At 31.7% G+C, this 19,975-nt stretch overlaps 1 long non-coding RNA gene across 2 annotated transcripts in view; it reads left to right on the forward strand.

The window, feature by feature from the left end:
- The window catches only part of LOC143679372 (uncharacterized), a 72,367-nt gene extending 55,030 nt beyond the window's left edge, over positions 1-17,337 (forward strand). Inside the window, exon 4 of one of the 2 annotated variants that reach the window (XR_013173695.1) lies at positions 16,901-17,337. This is a non-coding gene — a long non-coding RNA (uncharacterized LOC143679372). Of the gene's footprint in view, positions 1-15,270; positions 15,891-16,900 lie in introns of those variants that run through there. The other variant, XR_013173696.1, reaches the window with a different exon arrangement.
- The last annotated feature ends 2,638 nt before the right edge of the window (positions 17,338-19,975 follow it).

Here is a 19,975-nt window from a genome sequence, read left to right on the forward strand (position 1 = left end):
GAGCTATGTTCCAGTAGCCTTGTTTCTTGAAGATGATTGTATAATGAAATATATTTTGCAATGTGACTGTGTGATTGTAAAAATCTTGTGTCTGATGCTCCTTTTATCTAGAGTATTGACAGATGAGTAAAAACTATGGATAAAAAATAAACAATAGGAGGAACAAAGGTTAAAATATATTGGGTAGATGGAAATACTAGTGGTCAATGAGAGGGAGGGGTAAGGAGTATGGTATGTATGAGTTTTTTCTTTCCTTTTTTTTATTTCTTTTTCTTTAGTGAAGTAAATATTCAAAAAATGATCATAGTGATGAATACACAGTTACGCAATGATATTGTGAGCCATTGATTGTACACCATGTATGAAATATTTGAATGTTAAGAATGTGTGTATATAGTATTACATGTTAAGTTTTATCAATTGAAAAAAGTTTTGCCCCAGAGAATAGACTTTTGTCAATGAAAAATGCTCCTACATTTTTTTAAAATCGGTTACTTTTATCCTACTGCTAGAGACATGAATTGGTTTTCCAATATGAACTGGATTCATATCATGAGACCCTGTTGGAATTCCTGAAAGTTAAACCCAAAAATGCTTGTGGTGGTGGGGGCACCTAGAATGTAGCTGTAAAGTGTTCTCCAGTTCAGGTTAGTTCACACTCAGCTTCCAGCAATTGCCAAAATCACGATTTAACTGTTCCGATATTTTTGGAACATGGAACATTGGTCCATGGCTTTGACTTCAGGTACACTGATCTTGTCTTATGATTCCCTGTATTTACAAATCTCACCAGATTGGGGGTGGGGAATCTCTCAGTTATTTAAGTCATAGAATTATCATTGATTTTCAGTTTGTTATGCTTTTTCTGTATTGTAAAATGGATTGTGATGACTTCCATGCCAGTGGCACGATGTAGCTGAAACCCAAAGTCTGTACATATGTATATATATATATATATATATAAGTTTAACCCCAAAGTAGAGATTCTATTAGTTTTAACTGAATTAAACTATTGTTCACTTTAATAATGAAAGCAATGAGAATTTTTTTTTTTTTTTTTTTGCTGAGTCCTCAATGGGTCAATATAAAAACATTGAAAGTAGAAATGTTTCTTTCCAAGTATTATAAATACTAAATTAATTTTGAAAAATTGACAGAAGAAAATGAAAGTGTGGGCTAAAAAAACCTTCCACTTAATATCAACAGTTTGGAAAACAAGGTCATTTCTGTTTTGTCTTTATTTACTACTACACTTTATTTATTAAAATATGAAATAAACATTTTACCATTATGGGATTAATTTCAAGGGAGCCAATAAAATAATCTGTTTCTCATAGAATATATATTTGAAGATTTATTTTATTGATACACTAGAGATTGCATTTTACTAATTTCTGACAATGGCAATTGCTATTATTATCACAATTATATGTTGATTAATGTATAAATACATGTTTCATATCATATGTTTATATAAATATAGGCTCATATAAACTGAATAGGAATTCTTTAAGGAATTTATATTGTGAATTTTCGGAGACATCATTTCTGTATGTTACTCACCTATAAATTTTAGGAGAAAGAGATAATGTTTAATTATAGCTTTTTTAAGTGAACATATAAAATACATAACATATATATGCATTGTAGTCAGTAAAATACATATGGTCTTATCAATTCTGAATTAAGCTGCAATTTAAAAACAACTTTAAATATGTGAGAAAGAAAATGGTATTTTTTTCTAAAATGAGATATCTTTAAAAGAAATTGTACTCATATTGCAAAGCTTACTTAAATTCATCTTCCTGTTCCCTGAATTTATTAAAGAAATAGTACATAACCTTTAATCCTAGGAAGATTCAACATGTTTACTAGATAAGATAGTTGGCATTTCAGAAATTTGGTTATCTTATCTGTGGACAAAGGGTAGATATTATTTATTTGCCCAAACCATGGAGGGTTGTCCAGATGAAATCTTGAGGTCTATTCTAACTCTAGGAAAATTATTTCTTTATTCTGTTTTATCATCCTTTGAGAATTCACTCAAATTAAAATAGATAGGAAATAATTTTGAGTTTTGGGACCCTCATTTTTTTGACTGAAATTTCTTTCTTCTTTCTTCAACACCAACAAAAGCAGCAGAATATTTGCTTCCTATTTGTCTATAAGACTTTACCTTTTAGGAATTTAATTTAGAATAACTACTTTGTGTCTTTTTTTCACACTTCTTTTGCTCTTTGATTTATTACTGAGTCTTCTAAAAAGAATATTACTCCGTCTACCAAATTTACCCTTTCTATCAATTCTAATTGTTCTAGGTGTTTATTTAGAAGATATTTAAAAGTTAACTCCCTCTATTTCCCCCTTGTATCACAAAGGCATGGAGTTTGGTTGTCCAATAATATAAGTAAAATTATGATTTTCTTTTAATCATTCATGACAAAAATAAATCAAATATATGACTGTTCCCTTTAATAAGTATCTTATCTTAATGTTCCTAACATCCTATGAGTAATAAAAATAAGATATTATAAACTAGATGATGAACTAGACCTTTTACATCACTATTTTGATGTAACAACATCTTGATAGACTTTGGGGCATTCTTAAATCATTACTTACAATTTTTTAGTCATGTAGATGAAAATAAATGTCAAGGTGAAATTAAAGTAAGTTCAACCCTAAGATACTTTTATGACTGAATTCTGAAATCTTCCATCTGATTCTTCGGCTTCTATAGATAATTATGAGTAGCGCCTTATACAGACCTACTACCGGAAGCCTCTCTCCAGCCACAGGACCTCTCACTGTTCCAAGAGGCACTCTATGAATTCACCTTCCTTTCAGTCACAGTAGGGGGGAGAGGTCTTGAAACAGAATGAATGAATGAGCAAACACATTTTAAGAATCTAGATCTTTGTGTCTTGGCAAGACAAAAACAACTTTCTTTCAAATGTATCTCTTAGGAATACTCTGATTTTTTTTTCTTATGTGTGAACTTTCTTTCACTGCAGCCCAAGGACTTACAGTACATAGCTTTGAGACTTTATCTGATAAAGTAGAGCTTCTTTTCTCATAACAAAACATGCTTTTCTTTAGAACTTCATAATAGCTTCGAATATCTGCAGTAGGTTAACATTCCTGTTTTGAGTAAAAAACAAAGTGAATTTTATCAGTATCCATTTCTCTCTCTCTTTTTTTTTTTTTTTTTTGAAGCTGATTCCTGCTTTGGCATGGAAGAATTTTTTAATTATATGGGCCATAGAATAAAATGAGCTGCCATACCAAGCAGGAGTCCAGAGGAACATGTGCCAGGGGCATTCATAAATTTACTTACTTATTCAACAAAATATCTACTAGGACCAGCAACATGCTCTCAAATTGTTCTAGGGAACTCTGGGCTTAAAAAGGGTGAAATGCCTAGCCCCTGGATCCGAGGTGCCCCCAGACAAATGACTGCAGGCCTTATACAAACTGCTGTGGGAACACAGAATCTTTTTTTTTTTTTTATTAATTAAAGAAAAAAAAGAAATTAACACAACATTTAGAAATCATTCCATTCTACATATGCAGTCAGTAATTCTTAACATCATCACATAGATGCATGATCATCATTTCTTAGTACATTTGCATCGATTTAGGAAAAGAACTAGCAAAACAACAGAAGAAGATATAGAATGTTAATATAGAGAAAAAAATTAAAATAATAATAATAATAGTAAAAAAAGACACAAACAAACAGACAAACAAACAAAAAAAAAACCTATAGCTCAGATGCAGCTTCATTCAGTGTTTTAACATGATTACTTTACAATTAGGTATTATTGTGCTGTCCAATTTTGAGTTTTTGTATCTAGTCCTGTTGCACAGTCTGTATCCCTTCAGCTCCAATTACCCATTATCTTACCCTGTTTCTAACTCCTGCTGGTCTCTGTTACCAATGACATATTCCAAGTTTATTCTCGAATGTCGGTTCACATCAGTGGGACCATACAGTATTTTTCTCCTTTAACATTTCTCTTTTAATAGTGCAGGCTGCATTGACACTTGCACCAAGAAGTCTGCAACTGGCTTTTGAATGTCCTATTTTTTTTTTCCAAAGTCAATGACAAAGAAGTACCCAATATGCATGAAATTATAATTCTTATAAAATGACTTGAAAGTAGATCGCTTAAGAATTTGTAGCTCTCCAGTAACTCTTGAGGACCTATTTTAATAACCACTTTTATATAATCCGATAGAATTTATGCAGCCTCATCTTGTAAACGGACCATGTAAATTCTTCTCTGTTACATGCTGCCATAGCTCACAGAGTATATGAGTTGCTAGTCATTACGCACTGAAAGAAGTTATTATATGATGGCCTTCATATTTGACATGCTGCTATACTGTGAATACAGATACAGACTGCTTAAGGGACATAAAATTCACCCATTAGAGTAACTTCTCTGTTAAATTTGTCACTGAGATCTTTTCTGTAGATAGAAAATACGAAATATTGCTATAGAAAACTATTTTGAGTCAACACTATAAGTCATAGGGCATACTATACTAACTAGTACATTTTTAAATTATGGTATGAAATATGAGAATGAAATTTAAAACAATAAAATAAATACATAACGTGAGTACATATACAGATATATATGAAAAGACATGATAAATATGCAACTATCACATTCCAAAATCAAGCGTTTATATAATACAAATAATCATTTGTAAAATCATTATGGGTAATATACGGTTAAGCAAAATGAGCATAATGAAAAAGCTTTAAAATATTTATCAGATTTTGTAATCCATATCTAATTTTCCAACTGCATATATGTGATCTAAGAAATATGGGTTCAATCACCACTATGGAAAGTTATTTTCTTTCATGGCTTTTCACAGCTCTTAAAACTGAAAGACTGTTCTTGAGGAAAATAAGATTGCCCAAATAGTTGTCTAGACCAGCATAGTAACTTAGACACAAGTGAGCAGATTTTGTTTGTTTGTTTCTTTGATGATTTTCCAACTTATGACTTTGGGGATTTCATGTAAAAGCTGACAATGTGTCAAATTCTTTCTTCATCTCACAATACTAGGGATACTTTGTCACTTGAAAATAACTAATGACAATTAATAGGACTACTCTAGTAATCATCTAGAGTTTATCAGTGTCCCCGTGATTCTTTAGCATCTCGTAATCAGTGTCCCCATGATTCTTTAGCATCTCATAAAAAAAAAAGAGAGACCCCTTCATTTATTTAACTTTTATTCCTGACCTACGTATTCAAGTTTATGATTACAGAAAAGTTCATTTCAATCATATATCTGGGTTTACTGAGTTAGGGTCATAAAATCTTTAGATGCAATCTTTTCTCGAGAGAAAAAAGCAGAACTTTTTTTTTCCTCCCTAATACTTTCTAGGATAAAAGTAGAGGAAGATACTGCATATGTATATTGGTGAAATATATTCTTACTATTAAAAGTGGAAAATAAATGCCTTATAAGTAACAATAATAATAATAAAAATAATGACACTCACTGTACTGTACTGAGAATTTAAGTGTCAAACACTCTGGGAAGTTTGCTTTAAATTAAGGTTCAAATTCACTTGGATATTCCTCATTCAAATTCCTGTTATTCAATGGGGTTGGGTTAAAAAGGGGCTTGTATTCAACCAACATGCTATGTTTCATTTTGATAGGATTAAAATTCGATTACTTGATACAACCAAGACATACATAACCATAAATATTGTAAAGCAATATTATCTTGTAATGTTTCCCTTATTATTATTGTTAAATAAATTATAAACAATATATATGATATATGTTTTTTATAATTATTTCATATAAAATTGCCCAGGTTATTTACTAAAACTCGAGGAGAGAGCTCTAAAAATTACCGTTGGCAAATATTTTGAAATAAATGATTATTTCATTTAAAATTTTTCAGTGATGTGATGTGAAGAAAAATAAGAGGTCTTAAGTAACATGGTATGTTGCATGAAAAGCATAGTTGTTATAGAATGTTTTACCTCAAATATTTTCAATATGACTCTAAATTGCATTTGTAATCTATTTATACATATTAATTATCAATATTATTTCAATTTTCATCCTAAAGTGTTCATAGAATCTCTTTATTTAAAGGTAAGTGTTCACCTAAGTATATTTTTTCTTCAGTTCCAGAACATCTTCAGCTCAGGCTTTTAATGCATTAAAATATTATTAAAGAAAACCCACATACAACCCATTCAATTCATAACAATCCCTTTTTAAATGGAATCAATACATACAAATATCAGATATAGAAAAGAAATATTTAACAAATAATAGGAACATGTTTAATAAAGAAAGAACATTAACTTCTTTAACCCCTTTTATTATAACTGTGATACTACTTAAGACAGCAAGTCCAAAAATGATTTCTTTTTCCTTTATATGTATCCACTTCAGAAGTAAATTGGATTGAGGAAAATCATTAATTAATTCATGACATCTCCAAACCATAGCAGCAAAAACCATTTATATACAATCCATACTATTCACATTCTGACAATTTAAAGGCACATGTTTCCTAGACTAATCCCATTAAGCATAGCACTTAAAGGATCTCGATAAATAATGAAGCATTCATATTTGATTTGACATCAAATAGAGATATCAGTTAAATTATCAGAATAAAATAGGTTAGTTTGGTTTTCAACTAGGTTAATGTATTCTTTCCTTCCGCATGACAATGATTTAAACATTACAACAGCAGATAAGCCATTAAAATGTTAATATTCATCATAAAAGATAAAACAATATAAGGATATTTACTTAGGTTAAGACTATAAAGGCATATTACAGCATTGACTATGCATCCATTCAATTAGAATAACATCAACATTGTCACAATGTCAGTATGGGAGTTTAAAGTGATATGTAATTTGTTTTAAGTTTGCACAAACAATTTCAATATAAATTATGTGGGCAACATGTTTATGTTGTCTTGACATTCAGGAGAATTGAAAGAAATAGGTTTGGATTTGGTTGTTTGCAATCTTGTTTCCCCAGAAGAGAGTTTAGCTTGCCTTAGAGGAATTTTGTTATAATTTTGATAGAAGAACTGGATGTACTTATGTAAGAAAAATTTTAAAGAAGGACAATGACTGTAATTGATTGTGAAAGATTGACTAAATAAAAATCTATGAAATATGATAATTTTGAAATGCAAACAAAATCTTGTTTTCCAAATTTGGATATAATTCTTATACCAACTTACTCTGAAGATTAACAGGTCAAAGCATTTAACCTGCCTCTTCAGTATATACAGAATCAATGGTGATGAAGTTCTCTACTTTAGGTTCTTAAATAGAGATCAGAAATTAATAGGTAAGATTAAGGTGCACTGGCCAAGAGTTTTATATATCTTAAAATCACCAAGGCAAGTGTTCAAGTTATCATTGGTGAGCTTGGAATGAAAGTTCAGCAGAGAGAGAATGAAAACAATAATTGTAGAAAAAAGGCAAATTTCTATTCAATAAGTACAGATTATTTAATAGATGAGTTACATAGAGAAAATAACCCCCTCTAATGCCAATAAAGAGTAATTAGAAGAAAAAATAGTATGGCAACTATTCCTCAAAGTAGCAAAAATAAAATAAAATCTAGGAATACTCAAAAAATGGCATTATATATTGAGCTTCATGAAGTCATTTTGACAATTTACTTATATTCATTATGAAAATACATTTTGAATTATTTGACTAGAAGGAGAAAAAGACAATATTCTTGAGTAAAAAAATATATGTTGCTAAGATTTAACCTATTCTTTTAAAATATCGATGTACTTAAAATTAAAATCTCAATTGTATTTTATATAGCTTACACTGAAAATAAGATCCAATCTACTTTAATATTAACTAGACACTGATATTTCATCCACTATATTGCCTCTCAAGTCCCCTCTTTCCTTGAAATGTGTAAGTAACATTGATATTGGTGGTTAAAGCATTTGAGCAAGTGAGGGCAGCAATTTCAAATAGGTGTTTAATGTATTTATGAAACAACAAAAAGACAGTTTAACTGGAACAAAGTAAGCTTCGAAGTAATTGTGAGAGGGAAGGGAAAGCCAAGTCCGGAAAACAGATTATTTTGCATAGTTTTAAAGAATATGATTTTTACTCTGAATGAGATGTGAATAGAAAAATTCTCAAGAATAAATCATGTTCTGATTTATGTTTTAACTGGATGACTTGAGATGGTCATGGCTGAGTTAAGATGACACTTCAGGTGAAAGAGGGAAGGTTCAAGGAGAGGATATAGGAGACTAAAGGAATTATTCAAGAAATGGTATAGCTATATTAGGCTATTGATATGGTAGATCATTTTTTGTTTACTTGCCTACTATGATAATTTCCCATATAACTTGAGTTAAATGTTATAGAAAATGGTGAAATTATAGATGAATATGAATAAATTCTCAGATTCAATAAAGAATTACTACTAATTACTTATTTGGTCAATATGTTTGTTAATTACTTAATTTAAGAGCTATAATACCTCTTCTTCAAGAAAGAATTTATAATTGTCTGTTAGAAAAATCTGTGAATTTCAATGCAACATTGAAGAACTCAGTAAATGAAAGAAAAAATGACATGAAATAGTGTTAAAATTAGGTTTAAATCACCTACCATGGAAACTTTCACTTGGTATTTGAAACAGTCATACTGGAAATAGCTTTCCACTAGATCAAAAATTAACACTTTATTAAATATACAATTTATAGCTTTTAATGAATAAAAACAGAATACTTGTTCATAAAAATGATAGCAATCCCAACGGTGCAAACCCATCACGCATTGTAAGCAGGGTACTTGATAAAGTTACTTCAGTCAAAGCATGGGCTACTTCCATCAGGATTGGTCTTATTTCTATTACTGAAGTCCTTTATAAACAGATTGAAATTCAAACAGAGAGAGAGAAAGAGAGCAACAGTGGGAGCACACGAAAGTTGAATATCAAGGGAACCCCAAAGAGAAGGGAGATGCCAATATGTTCATTGTCACCTGACAGAGGACCACAAGAATCAAGGATCACCAGCAGACAGTTCCAAAGCACCAGTTTTTGGGAAGAAAGCATTGCCTTAATGATGCCTTGATTTAGGCTTTTTTCCTAAGCTCAAAATCGCAAGTCATTAAAGTCCCATAATTTTTTTAAGCTACCCATTGCATGGTATTCACTTGAGCAGCCAAAGGAAACTCAAAACACTACCTGAACAGAATATTGTATGAAGTAATATAAAATTACATCAAAAACATCAGTCCAAGGTAAAAATAATGTGTTTTACAGGGTTATTGATTGTATCAATCTGATATATTGTGATGATTCTATCAAAGACATTGTGCTTGTTTATGACTGATGTCATGATAGTACAATTCCTAACTCCTTGACTTCACTCAGGGATAAAAGTTTGAAACAATTTAGAAAAATAGATGAGAGTATGCCCTATAGATAACCATTCAAATATTTTTTTCTAATTTCCTAAAAGCTTTTGGGAATGTGATAGACAATGGCTTTGAGCTTCCAATTCTGAATAATAATTTGGATTACATGTACCCCAACAAGACTAAGCAAATTTAAATGTGTACGTGTTTTCAGATAATTCTATGGGGACTATGATTATTACTTTGAGCAAAGCAAGACAGCAACATTAATAGGAAGCCAATGCCAAGGAAGAGCTGTTCAGGATAAAAGAAAAGTGTGTTGGTTTGGTTGATTAGAAGCAACAAAAACTCTGTGTGTCACATCTTTCATATAAAGAATAGCTAAATGTATGTAAAATGGGTAATATTTCTGCCATACATGATGAAAAAAACATTAAAATCTTAAATATGTAAAATTCTTCTTTCAAATTAATATAGAATGGATCATCATTCTAATTAAAAATGGGGTATGGGCATTTGAAATTCATTATAAAAATATGTGGGAATAAAATTTCAGGAAACAAAAATTAAAAGAAAATACCATTTCCCTTGCTTAGGTCTGTAAATATTAAATAAAATTGTATTATGTACTGTGAGGAGCAAACATTTTAATCAAACTTTAACTTAGATTCTGAGGTTATAATTATTTCAACTATTCTAGAGGAAATATAGCATAGCAAAGTACATATCTTTTTTTTTGCTTGGGTAGGCACTGGAAATCGAACCCAGGTCTCAGGCATGGCAGGTGAGAACTCTGCCTGCTGAGTTACCATGGCCTACCTCCTGTGCATATCTTTTGACTTGGAAATTTTCTGGCAAAAAAAATACATTAATAACATTCCTAGGACATGAAGAAATATTAATGAACAAACTTTCTATAAAGGTAAAAATGTAAAACAAAGTAATCTCTATGTATAAGCAAATGATCAAATAAATTAAACACATCATTTAATAGAATTACAAATTATAATTGTTATGATTATTAATGTCATATGGCAGCATAGTTATTACTTTTATACATTATATATATTATACATATATTACAGATATATATATATATAAATCCATTTAAGCCCTGTAACAAATCTACAAGATAAATTCTAGTTCATAGTTATTTTGCAAATGAGGGATCTAACATACAAAGAGAATAATTAGATTGCACAAGTCACATAGTTATTCGTGTTGTAACAGGTATCCAAACCCAGAAAGACTGACCGTGGAACCAGGCCTTTAATTCAGTAGTTTCAGTTATACAATGAGATTGTTTAAATAGATTTTTTATACTATAACTTATACCTCCAAAGGTAAATAATTGTATAACTTCACTAAGTATGGCTGTTTGCACTGGAAATATGGCTAATTAATCACTCAAATTTTAATCATCCTTCAGGTGAGCGCTTTTTCTAATTTGGAGGGATTTCTGTTTGTTCTTTCCTTTCACCTCAAAAATGCTTAAATTTTATTGTACAGCAATTATAGATTGCAAATCTCATTGTTAGAAGCAATATTAACATTTCCTTTTCTTATAAACACTAGGTCTTTTCCTAAAATGCAAAATAAAATTTTAAGTTATATAGAGTGGTTTCAAGAAATAAAAACTAGTGAAAATGATAAAGTTTATTGTAAATATAATAAAGTACAATATTAGGTTAAATGTTGCCTCATCATTAGTCAAATAAGAAACCAAAGAAAAGCTATTTAAGTGATTTCCTCTTCTCTAAGGAGGTAAAATAATCCTGGAACACAGTGACAACATCATATCCACTGTTTCATTTGTCAATAAAATACCATTAACCCAACTTTTTAAGCAGAAGTAATTATTTTGGTAACAAAGGAGATGCTAATGTAGTCAGAATGCGCAACTTGCATCACGCCATATGGTTGATGACTTTGGAACTACATTTTAAATTGTTTAGATTTTCATGTAGTTATAATTGATCAAAATGTCATTTCTAATGAATTAGATATCAAGACTCTATCATAAAAGTCATAAATAGATTAAGATAATATTTCAAATATAAGACAGTAGTTACTTTTTTTTTTTTTTTTTTTTTTAAGGAAAGACAGAGAGAAGGAAGGAAGGAAGGAAGAAAGGGAAACATCTTTTAAACATTTTCTTGTTTTATTGTATTTTGTTTTTCCGTTTTTTGTTACATGGGCTGGGGCCGGGAATCGAACCGAGGTCCTCCGGCATAGCAGGCAAGCACTTTGCCCGCTGAGCCACCGCGGCCCGCCCAAGACAGTAGTTACTTTTACTTATCCTGTAATATATTTTACATTATCCAAACACATTTAAACATTACTAATAATGTCACATGTTCCTTTAAATAATCATTTTTGGAGAAAACATTATTAACCATTATGTCACAATGTTATTGATTCAAAATTTTATTTTCTAGATCATATAAAAAGTCACAAATTATACATTTTTTACTAATGAATATTTTTATCAATCTTTTTTTTTAATCAGTTAAGATGTATTGCCATTTGTTAGAATAGCAGTATCTTCACTGCAACTTACTGTTTTATGGAGTAGTAAGAATTTATTCTTGCAGAAGTTTACTAATATAATATCATTTAAAATAATTATCATGTCCCTTAAAAGTGTCTAAAGGATCAATTACAGAAGAGCAATAAAGCTGTAAAAGAAAAACAGGCTATTATTCAAAGACCCAAACCAGGAGCTATTATTAAATTATGCATTGTAGTAAATTAGATCCCTCAATATTTTTGTGAGCATATCTTGTGTCATTAGGCCAATTCTGTATACATTAAAGATGAATGCTCTTACAGCCTCTCTCATCTAAGCTAATTGAATAAAATGGAGGAAAAATTAGTAAACAGTTCCCACGGCAATATCCTATCCTACCAAATGAGAGATGAAAAATACCCAACTCAGCACATTCTTGTCATTCCTGTATTTGTTGTTTTCTCGATTACTACAATGAATTGCTGTGCATCAAAATTTGTTATAAAGAGAAAAATAGAAATTGCTATTAATATTTTAATGAAGAACGTAAAAAAAGAAATCATTTATCCAGATAATACATATAAAATCGAGGGAAAAAAATTCTGTATCTCTTTTAGTACAAACACTATTTTGCTTCATGATTAATAATGAAGTAAGAAAAAGAGCATTAGTCTGAGACTCCTTTCATTGGATTAAGAAAATTCCCTGCTAAAAATTTCCAGGAAGGGAACCCTGTAAATAACTAGTTGGTATTTACTTTCTGTTAGGTAAGTTAATTTACCAAAGAGAAGAAAGATTACTTAATAATGATGACGAAAATATTATGAATGAAAAAATTAGTATAGGAAAAATAATAAGGTAAATATGCACTTAAGTATTTCATAATCTCAAATTTGAATAATTATGTATCTATGTTAGTGTGAAATATATTTTTATTTTGGCTCTCCTGCATGTGAGTTCATTTTATGATAGTATTTTAATAAGCTGAATGAAAATCACAGTAATTGAGTATCTGTGTCTAGTTACTATTAGGGAAATCACAAACACCTGTTAAGCCATCACCCAAAGCTCACCTACCCACACCTCCTTCCCTGGAGAAGTCGCGGATACCAGCTAAACCGCCGCCTTCTCTTACCCCTACCTCCTTTTCTGTCAGGTGCTATTCCACAACCCAAGGCGATGTTAAGTCTTATGAAAAGTCCCAGGCAGAACTTAAACTGGAAATGAGGGACAGGCAGGTACTCAACAGAATAGGAATTTTCAGTGGTAGGAATCCCTCCCAACGAGGTGGGTAAAACCACACCCCAGAGTGATTTATCTCTCCTCTGTCACAAAATGGGGCTTGTGGAGCTGTCATCTACTAATGGTGAATTAGCAGTTTTCTACTACACAGGGAGACGGGTCATGATGAGATTTCTTTCTCTGTTTTCTTGAAACTTGTCGTGCAGACTATTTGTCTCTTCTGGACGCTTTGTTCTATTCGAATAATAAAGGAGCCATTTGCTGATAGTTTGGGTTGTGCTCTGAATCTGTGTTTCAATGATGCACCATTGTAGCAACTCATTCCAAGGTAACCAACCAGTTCTGACTCTGCCATCAACATCTCAGAACCCCAGGTCTCTCAAAGAGGCTGAAAGCCTATAAATGCTGATACCTTTTACAGTATTATCACTCTAGGATTATGGTAGTAAAAACACTTTACAGCAGTGGTTTGCAAGCTGTCCATGGATCTGTATATGAAGTTGTAGGGTTTTGACCACCATTTCGGAAGGGAGAGCCCAAATAAACAGAGCCTCAGCACGTCATTTCTTCAGCCAGAGACCAGCTTCTATCTTCTTTTTGATAATGGTGTTCACTGTCAATATTTGCCTTTTACTGCACTACAAATCTTGATCCACATAGCTTTGATGCTATTTGTGTTCAGTGAGTTGATTTATCAGTTCATTCCCGCCATAGGAAATATTTTCCGTCTTATATATTGTGATTACTCACATGATGCCATTGAATCAAAATCAACAAATTGCTGTATTTGCAACTATGCTTTGCTAAAGTAGAATATAGTACTTAAGTATGCTGTGAATAAATAATTAATAACATAATTATGTAAAAATATACCTTGGAGTGAAAAGTTCATGTGTGTCTAGAGTAAGGTGTGATATATGTCAATTATTGAGCTCTTTTTTAAAAAAAAATTCTTTCTTCTATATATCCAAATTATTTATTTTAAAATTTCATATCAGTCACAAAATCAATTTAGACATGCACGTAATAGTAATTAATATAGGGAACAAGTGGGCAACAACTGTTTATTTTTCTGCTTACTCTGAGAGGGATGGAATATTAATTTAATACTGATCTATTCATGTATCAGGCCCTTTTAAGGAGAAACGTTGTTTGTTATTTATTATTAGGAAACATTTCTATGCATATAGATTCTAAATTTTTTAGAATTTAGATATAACTTTTTTCCAGTTATATACATTATATTTCCAAGTAACTCAGCAGCACTCATAACTGTCTTTCATATTGAAAATTAAAGAAGTGAGAGTTTCAATTAGTTGTACTTAAATAATCTAAGAAAATATGCTTCAGACATAAAATAATATTAATAAAATTATTTGTCAGGCTTATTCTCAGCTACGCTTTTGGTCTTTACTAATAAATCTCCTAGAAGGGTGTTGAGTATAAAATTAAAATATCTTTAATGTTATTATAAAACTGGAATACAGATTATTTGATTTGTAAAATAGAATATTTACAAATATAAAGGTCCCAAATGAGCACACCATAAATTAAATAAATTTGATAAATAATTTGATAAATTATTGGTATGTATTAATATTTGTAATGAATCTTTGAATAAAAGATCATAAAAAGATAAAGATGAAAAGAGTTGCCAAAAGATTGGCCAAAATCATTGTCAACAATTCCATTTAAAATAGCTAAGTTATTTGCCGCAGGTAACATATATCCTTAGATTATGACTAAGGGCCTTTAGCACAGAAAGAGATAAAAATTGCAAAGAATGCCAGAGTATGGGAATGTACTATTAACTCTGTTCAATAATAGAAACAATATTAATTTAGTAACAACATGAGCTAAAAAATAGATTATCCATTTATTAGAGAAGATAGCAAAATTCTTATACTGTATATGAGCACATAGTCCTCATTTTTAATGCTATTCTAAATAATATACTTTGCTTAATTAAGCAAATCTTTATGTTTGTTAGTGTGCATATATGTGGTCAATAAAATGAATGAAATTGCATTAACCTACAATGAAGCTGAATATTATGTTCTATAAGCTAAAATGAGTTTGTAATTTCTTTAACATATAGGACAAAAAACAACAAATATATAGAAAAGGCCTCAAGAATTCAATGACATTCAATTCACCTAAAAAAACAGTCTGTTGCCATGGGAAGCAATTATAGGAGATCTTTGGAAAAGTGTCTGAAGACAGGGTGGAGAATATTGAGCAGAAAGGGAGTGCTCCAGTTGCAACCTCCTTCAAACCTAGTCGTCAGAAGTAATTGAAAGTTGTTGAACTGTAAGGCCCAGGCACGAATCAGACAAAAAGCTCCTTAGTGGGTCAACATCACTCTGCTAAAGAGGAGCTTTTTGCTGAGAAAGGAAAGCTGTGCCAAGAAGGAAAGATGCCTGAATCACATTTTTATTTGCTTAATTAATTCACTCATTCACTGAACACTCATTTGTTGAGCTTCTACATTGTGCCAGGCATTTCTCAGAGTGAATCATAAAGAGGTGATGGATCCATAGGGAGCTGGACTGGAATCCAAAACAAAAGTTAATGCGGAAAAGTGAATCCTGTTCCTCACATTGTTACTTTAGTGTAACAACAACAACAACAACAACAAAAGAGAGAATAACAAAGTTTCCAGACATGCATTTTCCAAGATTCTAGCTGACTCCACACATTTTCCACAGAGTACTGGTTTTCAGTACTAGAAACTTAAATTTAGTCATCCTATTCTAATTAAAAATTTGAGAGCAAAATTTTAAGAAAAGTGAAGCTGATGTTGAGCAGTTCCAATATATTAGGGATTGATATCTTTGATAATGCTCAACAAAAAGAAGGAAATGTTATGAAAAGTTTCTAGAACTCTGATCAATATGCAGGCAAAAGCATACCCAGCTCCTTCTTCTCCGTATAAAATTCCATTAATTTCTTACTTATGTTTATGTATGCTTGAAATAACTTAAAAAATGCCTTAGGTGACTAGAAACTTGCAAGAATTCTTAAAAGGAAAATGAAAATGTGATCAAATTGATGTGAAACAAGAATAGAGAAAAGGCAGGCAAAAATAAAAATATAATGGGAAAGTCAAAACAAAGGTAAAAATATTTTTCTCTAACGAAATATTTTTCTATAACCTGAGCTCAGGGGTCAAAATTAAACTAAACATGAGGGAGAATTCAGACTTATGAAGTGAAGAAAGGTTTTTGTATAAACCATGGCTTTATACTTTTTCCCTCATGAATATTGACTACTTCGTTATTTAAAGCCAGGATGAGACCCCATAAATTTTTAAAGTTTGGTGGTAAAACTAACTTTATTTTAAAGTTGAACTAAGAATAAAGCAAATGTGGAAAGCAAGGGAATAGAACATAGTGTAAATATGTGTGTCCTGATAATGTAATAGTACGAATAACACAAATTGAGAGCAGCTAGTATCATGTGGCAGCTGGAATAAGTTTGCTGATTTCCTCATCTGTAATGGCTTGGGTTTCTTAAAAAATATTATAAACACAAAACTATAAACCAAAGATATGTGACTATTTTAAAACAGTGGTAGATGGTTCTTCATCTCTCCTGGCATCTGTCCTTTACAATATTCTCTACATAAATGCACTTGGCATTGTGAAGTTGTAACTCTATCTAGAGATGGAGTCTATTTCCATACCTCTTGAATGTAGGTCATCTTTGTGCTTTCATTTGTCCAATAGAATGTGGTGCAAACACATGTACAAGAGCTGTGAGCTTGGAACTCAGAAGTTGCTTTGGGAACACCCTCAACACAATGTGCACAAGCCCAGGCAAAACTGTAGAAGATGGCAGACCTTGAAGAGAGCCCAGATGTTCCAATTGAGGTTCTCCTGGACCAACTGACAGTGATCTGACTCTCAAATATGTAAGAGAGCTCAACCAAGATCAGTAGCACTGCCTGCCTCTCCCACAGCTGATTGCAGAAGCATAAGAGAACATAACCCACTGGAGAGAAGCTCTCAGCTGACCCAAAGACCCAGGAATGACTGTTTTGAGTTACTGAGTTTTGGGGTAGTTTATTAAGCAGCATCCATGTGAAAATCAATAATGGTTATACAACAGGAAACATCTGGCAGATGAACAGAATTAAATGGCTGAATATTAATTATTAAAAATATAAAAAAAAGATTTTCAGTTTGAATCTCACAAACACAAGTCCAAGACATATAATAAAGATGTACCTAAAATAAATATTGAAATGGTAATTCAGAAAGATTGAGAAATATTTATGAGGATAATTAGTAGGAAAAGAAAAGAAGGAATACAAATATATTGCTTTTGATTAAATATATAAAGTAGTGCAATAGGGTATAAATAACAAAATAAATAAAGCAGTAAATTAAGAAGTTAAAAGAAATGCATAATGGACAACCCCACATATATAGACCCCTGTATAAGAATCTAAGAATTATCCACATTTTCTATGCCATTTATGTTTAACCATTTTAAATTCATTGCAGACATCATCATATTCACCCCTGATTACATCACTATCCTTAAAAAATAAGTATATCCTACATAGATATTATAATACTATTATCTATAACAAATTTCACATGACTTCCCTAAATAATCTTATATTTAGTTTATATTCCTATAAAGTAAGGTAAATGGTTTCAGAATTTATTGATGATCCTTACCTAAAATTCAGATTTTACAAAATGGAAACTGTTCTTTCATTGTTATTATTTCTTCTATATTGATCATCTGCCATTTTTCTATGGGGAAGAGATTATCTTCCTCAACTGGGGTATGCTGGTTTGAAGCTAGTATGTACCCCAGTAAAGCCATGTCCTTTAATCCTCATTCAATATTGCTGGGTGGAATCATTTTTAGTGTTTTCATGGAGATATAACTCATCCAAGCTTGAGTAACTTTTGATTAGATCATTTCCATGGAGATGTGTCTCCACCCATTCAAGGTGGGATTGCTCACTGGAGCTCATTAAGATGAACCACTTTGGAAAAAAGCAACAGAACCACCAAAGCCACCAGAGTCGAGAGAGCAACCAGAACCAATAGAGTCTACACAGTCAGGGACCTCTGGAGATGAAGGAGGAAAACAGCCCCAGAGGAGCTTCATGAAACAAGAAGACTGAAGAGAAAGTTAGCAGACATCACCATGTGCCTTTCCTGCTGACAGAGGTGTTCTGGGATGCATCAGCCTTCTTGAGTCAAGGTAACCATTCCTGGACACCTTAATTTAGACACCCTTATAGACTTGCCTTAATTTGGACATTTTCATGGCCTTAGAACTTAAACTTGCAACTTAATAAATTCCCCTTTCTAAGAGCTGTTCCAGTTCTGGTATATCATCTTCCAGTGACTTGCAAACTAATACATGGGGCTATTTGATTCCTATAGAAAAACAGATTTATTTCAATTTTCACCTCCAATATTGATAATTTCTTTAAAAAATTGTTTTTGTACAAGTGAAGATTCATGTATTTTATATAGTCTATGTAGTCTAGACAATTAACGTTAATTCTTTCTGAGGGTCTCATTGTTTTAAATACTGCTAACATGTTTCTATTCTAACACATTATACTTTTTTGATGCACAGGATGTACCAAGATTACCTTGTAACTTCCCTGATTCCAGTATGGATTCAGCCATTTCTCAAAAATTCCAGGAATGTTTTTTGTTGTTGCTGTTGCAGCTTACCACTATTATTTGCACAGAATATACTGGTTGATGCAATGAGAAAAGATGAATAAAATGAGGAAAAAGTAAATATGAAAAGAAAGGTAAATTGATCACTATCAGTGATTATTATGATACATGAGGGACTGAACACAAAAATGAGCAATGGCCAGCCACATATGACAATAAAATTCAGACCAGTGTTGCAGGAAGCCAAACCAAAGACTCTGTAGGAAGCATCCAGAGAAGTCAGGACTTTGTCAATGACTGCCAGTTACCACTTTTCATCTCTAATTACAACTTAGGACCACCAGAGAAAGTTAATATGCTCCCCACACCAGTCACAAACTCCATTTTAGTTAGCAAACTTCCAAGTTTTCCAAGGCTATAACTTTTAATCATATTTGAAGCTTTCATTTTATTATTTCACTATAAAACTTTCTCACTCCCCTGCCTGCCTTTGAGTCTCTGCCAAATACAAGTGATCATACCTGAATCTCTTTCTGTAGGAAGCACTGACTAAATAACTTCTGTTTGTTCTCACTTGGGTGGTCTTTGTTTATTTTCACAGTTTTTCTAAAGCTTCCACTGAGATACCATGAGCTACCTTCTTACCAAACCCCAGTCTTTGACTTGATGCAGTACTCACAGAGGCCTTTTGTGTTTTACTGCTCACTGTTCATCACCACTGTGATAAGTTACACTGGGTCTGAATTTTATTCCTTCAATGTTTAGACCTTCAGCTCTTTATTCTTTGTTTGGTACCTGTATTTTGCTATTGGTTCCCTATTTGTTCAACATCCTTGGTAGAATCTCACCATAATTATTTTAATCTTTTTCTTTTCTTACCTCTTTTTCTTTCTTTTATACTTTCTGCTTTGTGTTGTTGTCTAATAGTGTTGTTTGTCATAAGAACCATAAGGAGGAACACAGACACAGGCCCTGTAAGACTGTTGACCCTCACTGGTTTTACAGACTGTGAATTTGTTGTTCTCACTTTTAGAAATTCTGTGCTGTGGGTCACCAATAAAACTGGATGAGATTCTCTTGCCCATAAAGCAAGTTATTATATGGCACATTCTTAGGAACATGGCTCACATACAACAGAAACAC

The sequence above is a fragment of the Tamandua tetradactyla genome, chromosome 4, assembly GCF_023851605.1.
Source record: "Tamandua tetradactyla isolate mTamTet1 chromosome 4, mTamTet1.pri, whole genome shotgun sequence".
NCBI lineage: Eukaryota > Metazoa > Chordata > Mammalia > Pilosa > Myrmecophagidae > Tamandua > Tamandua tetradactyla.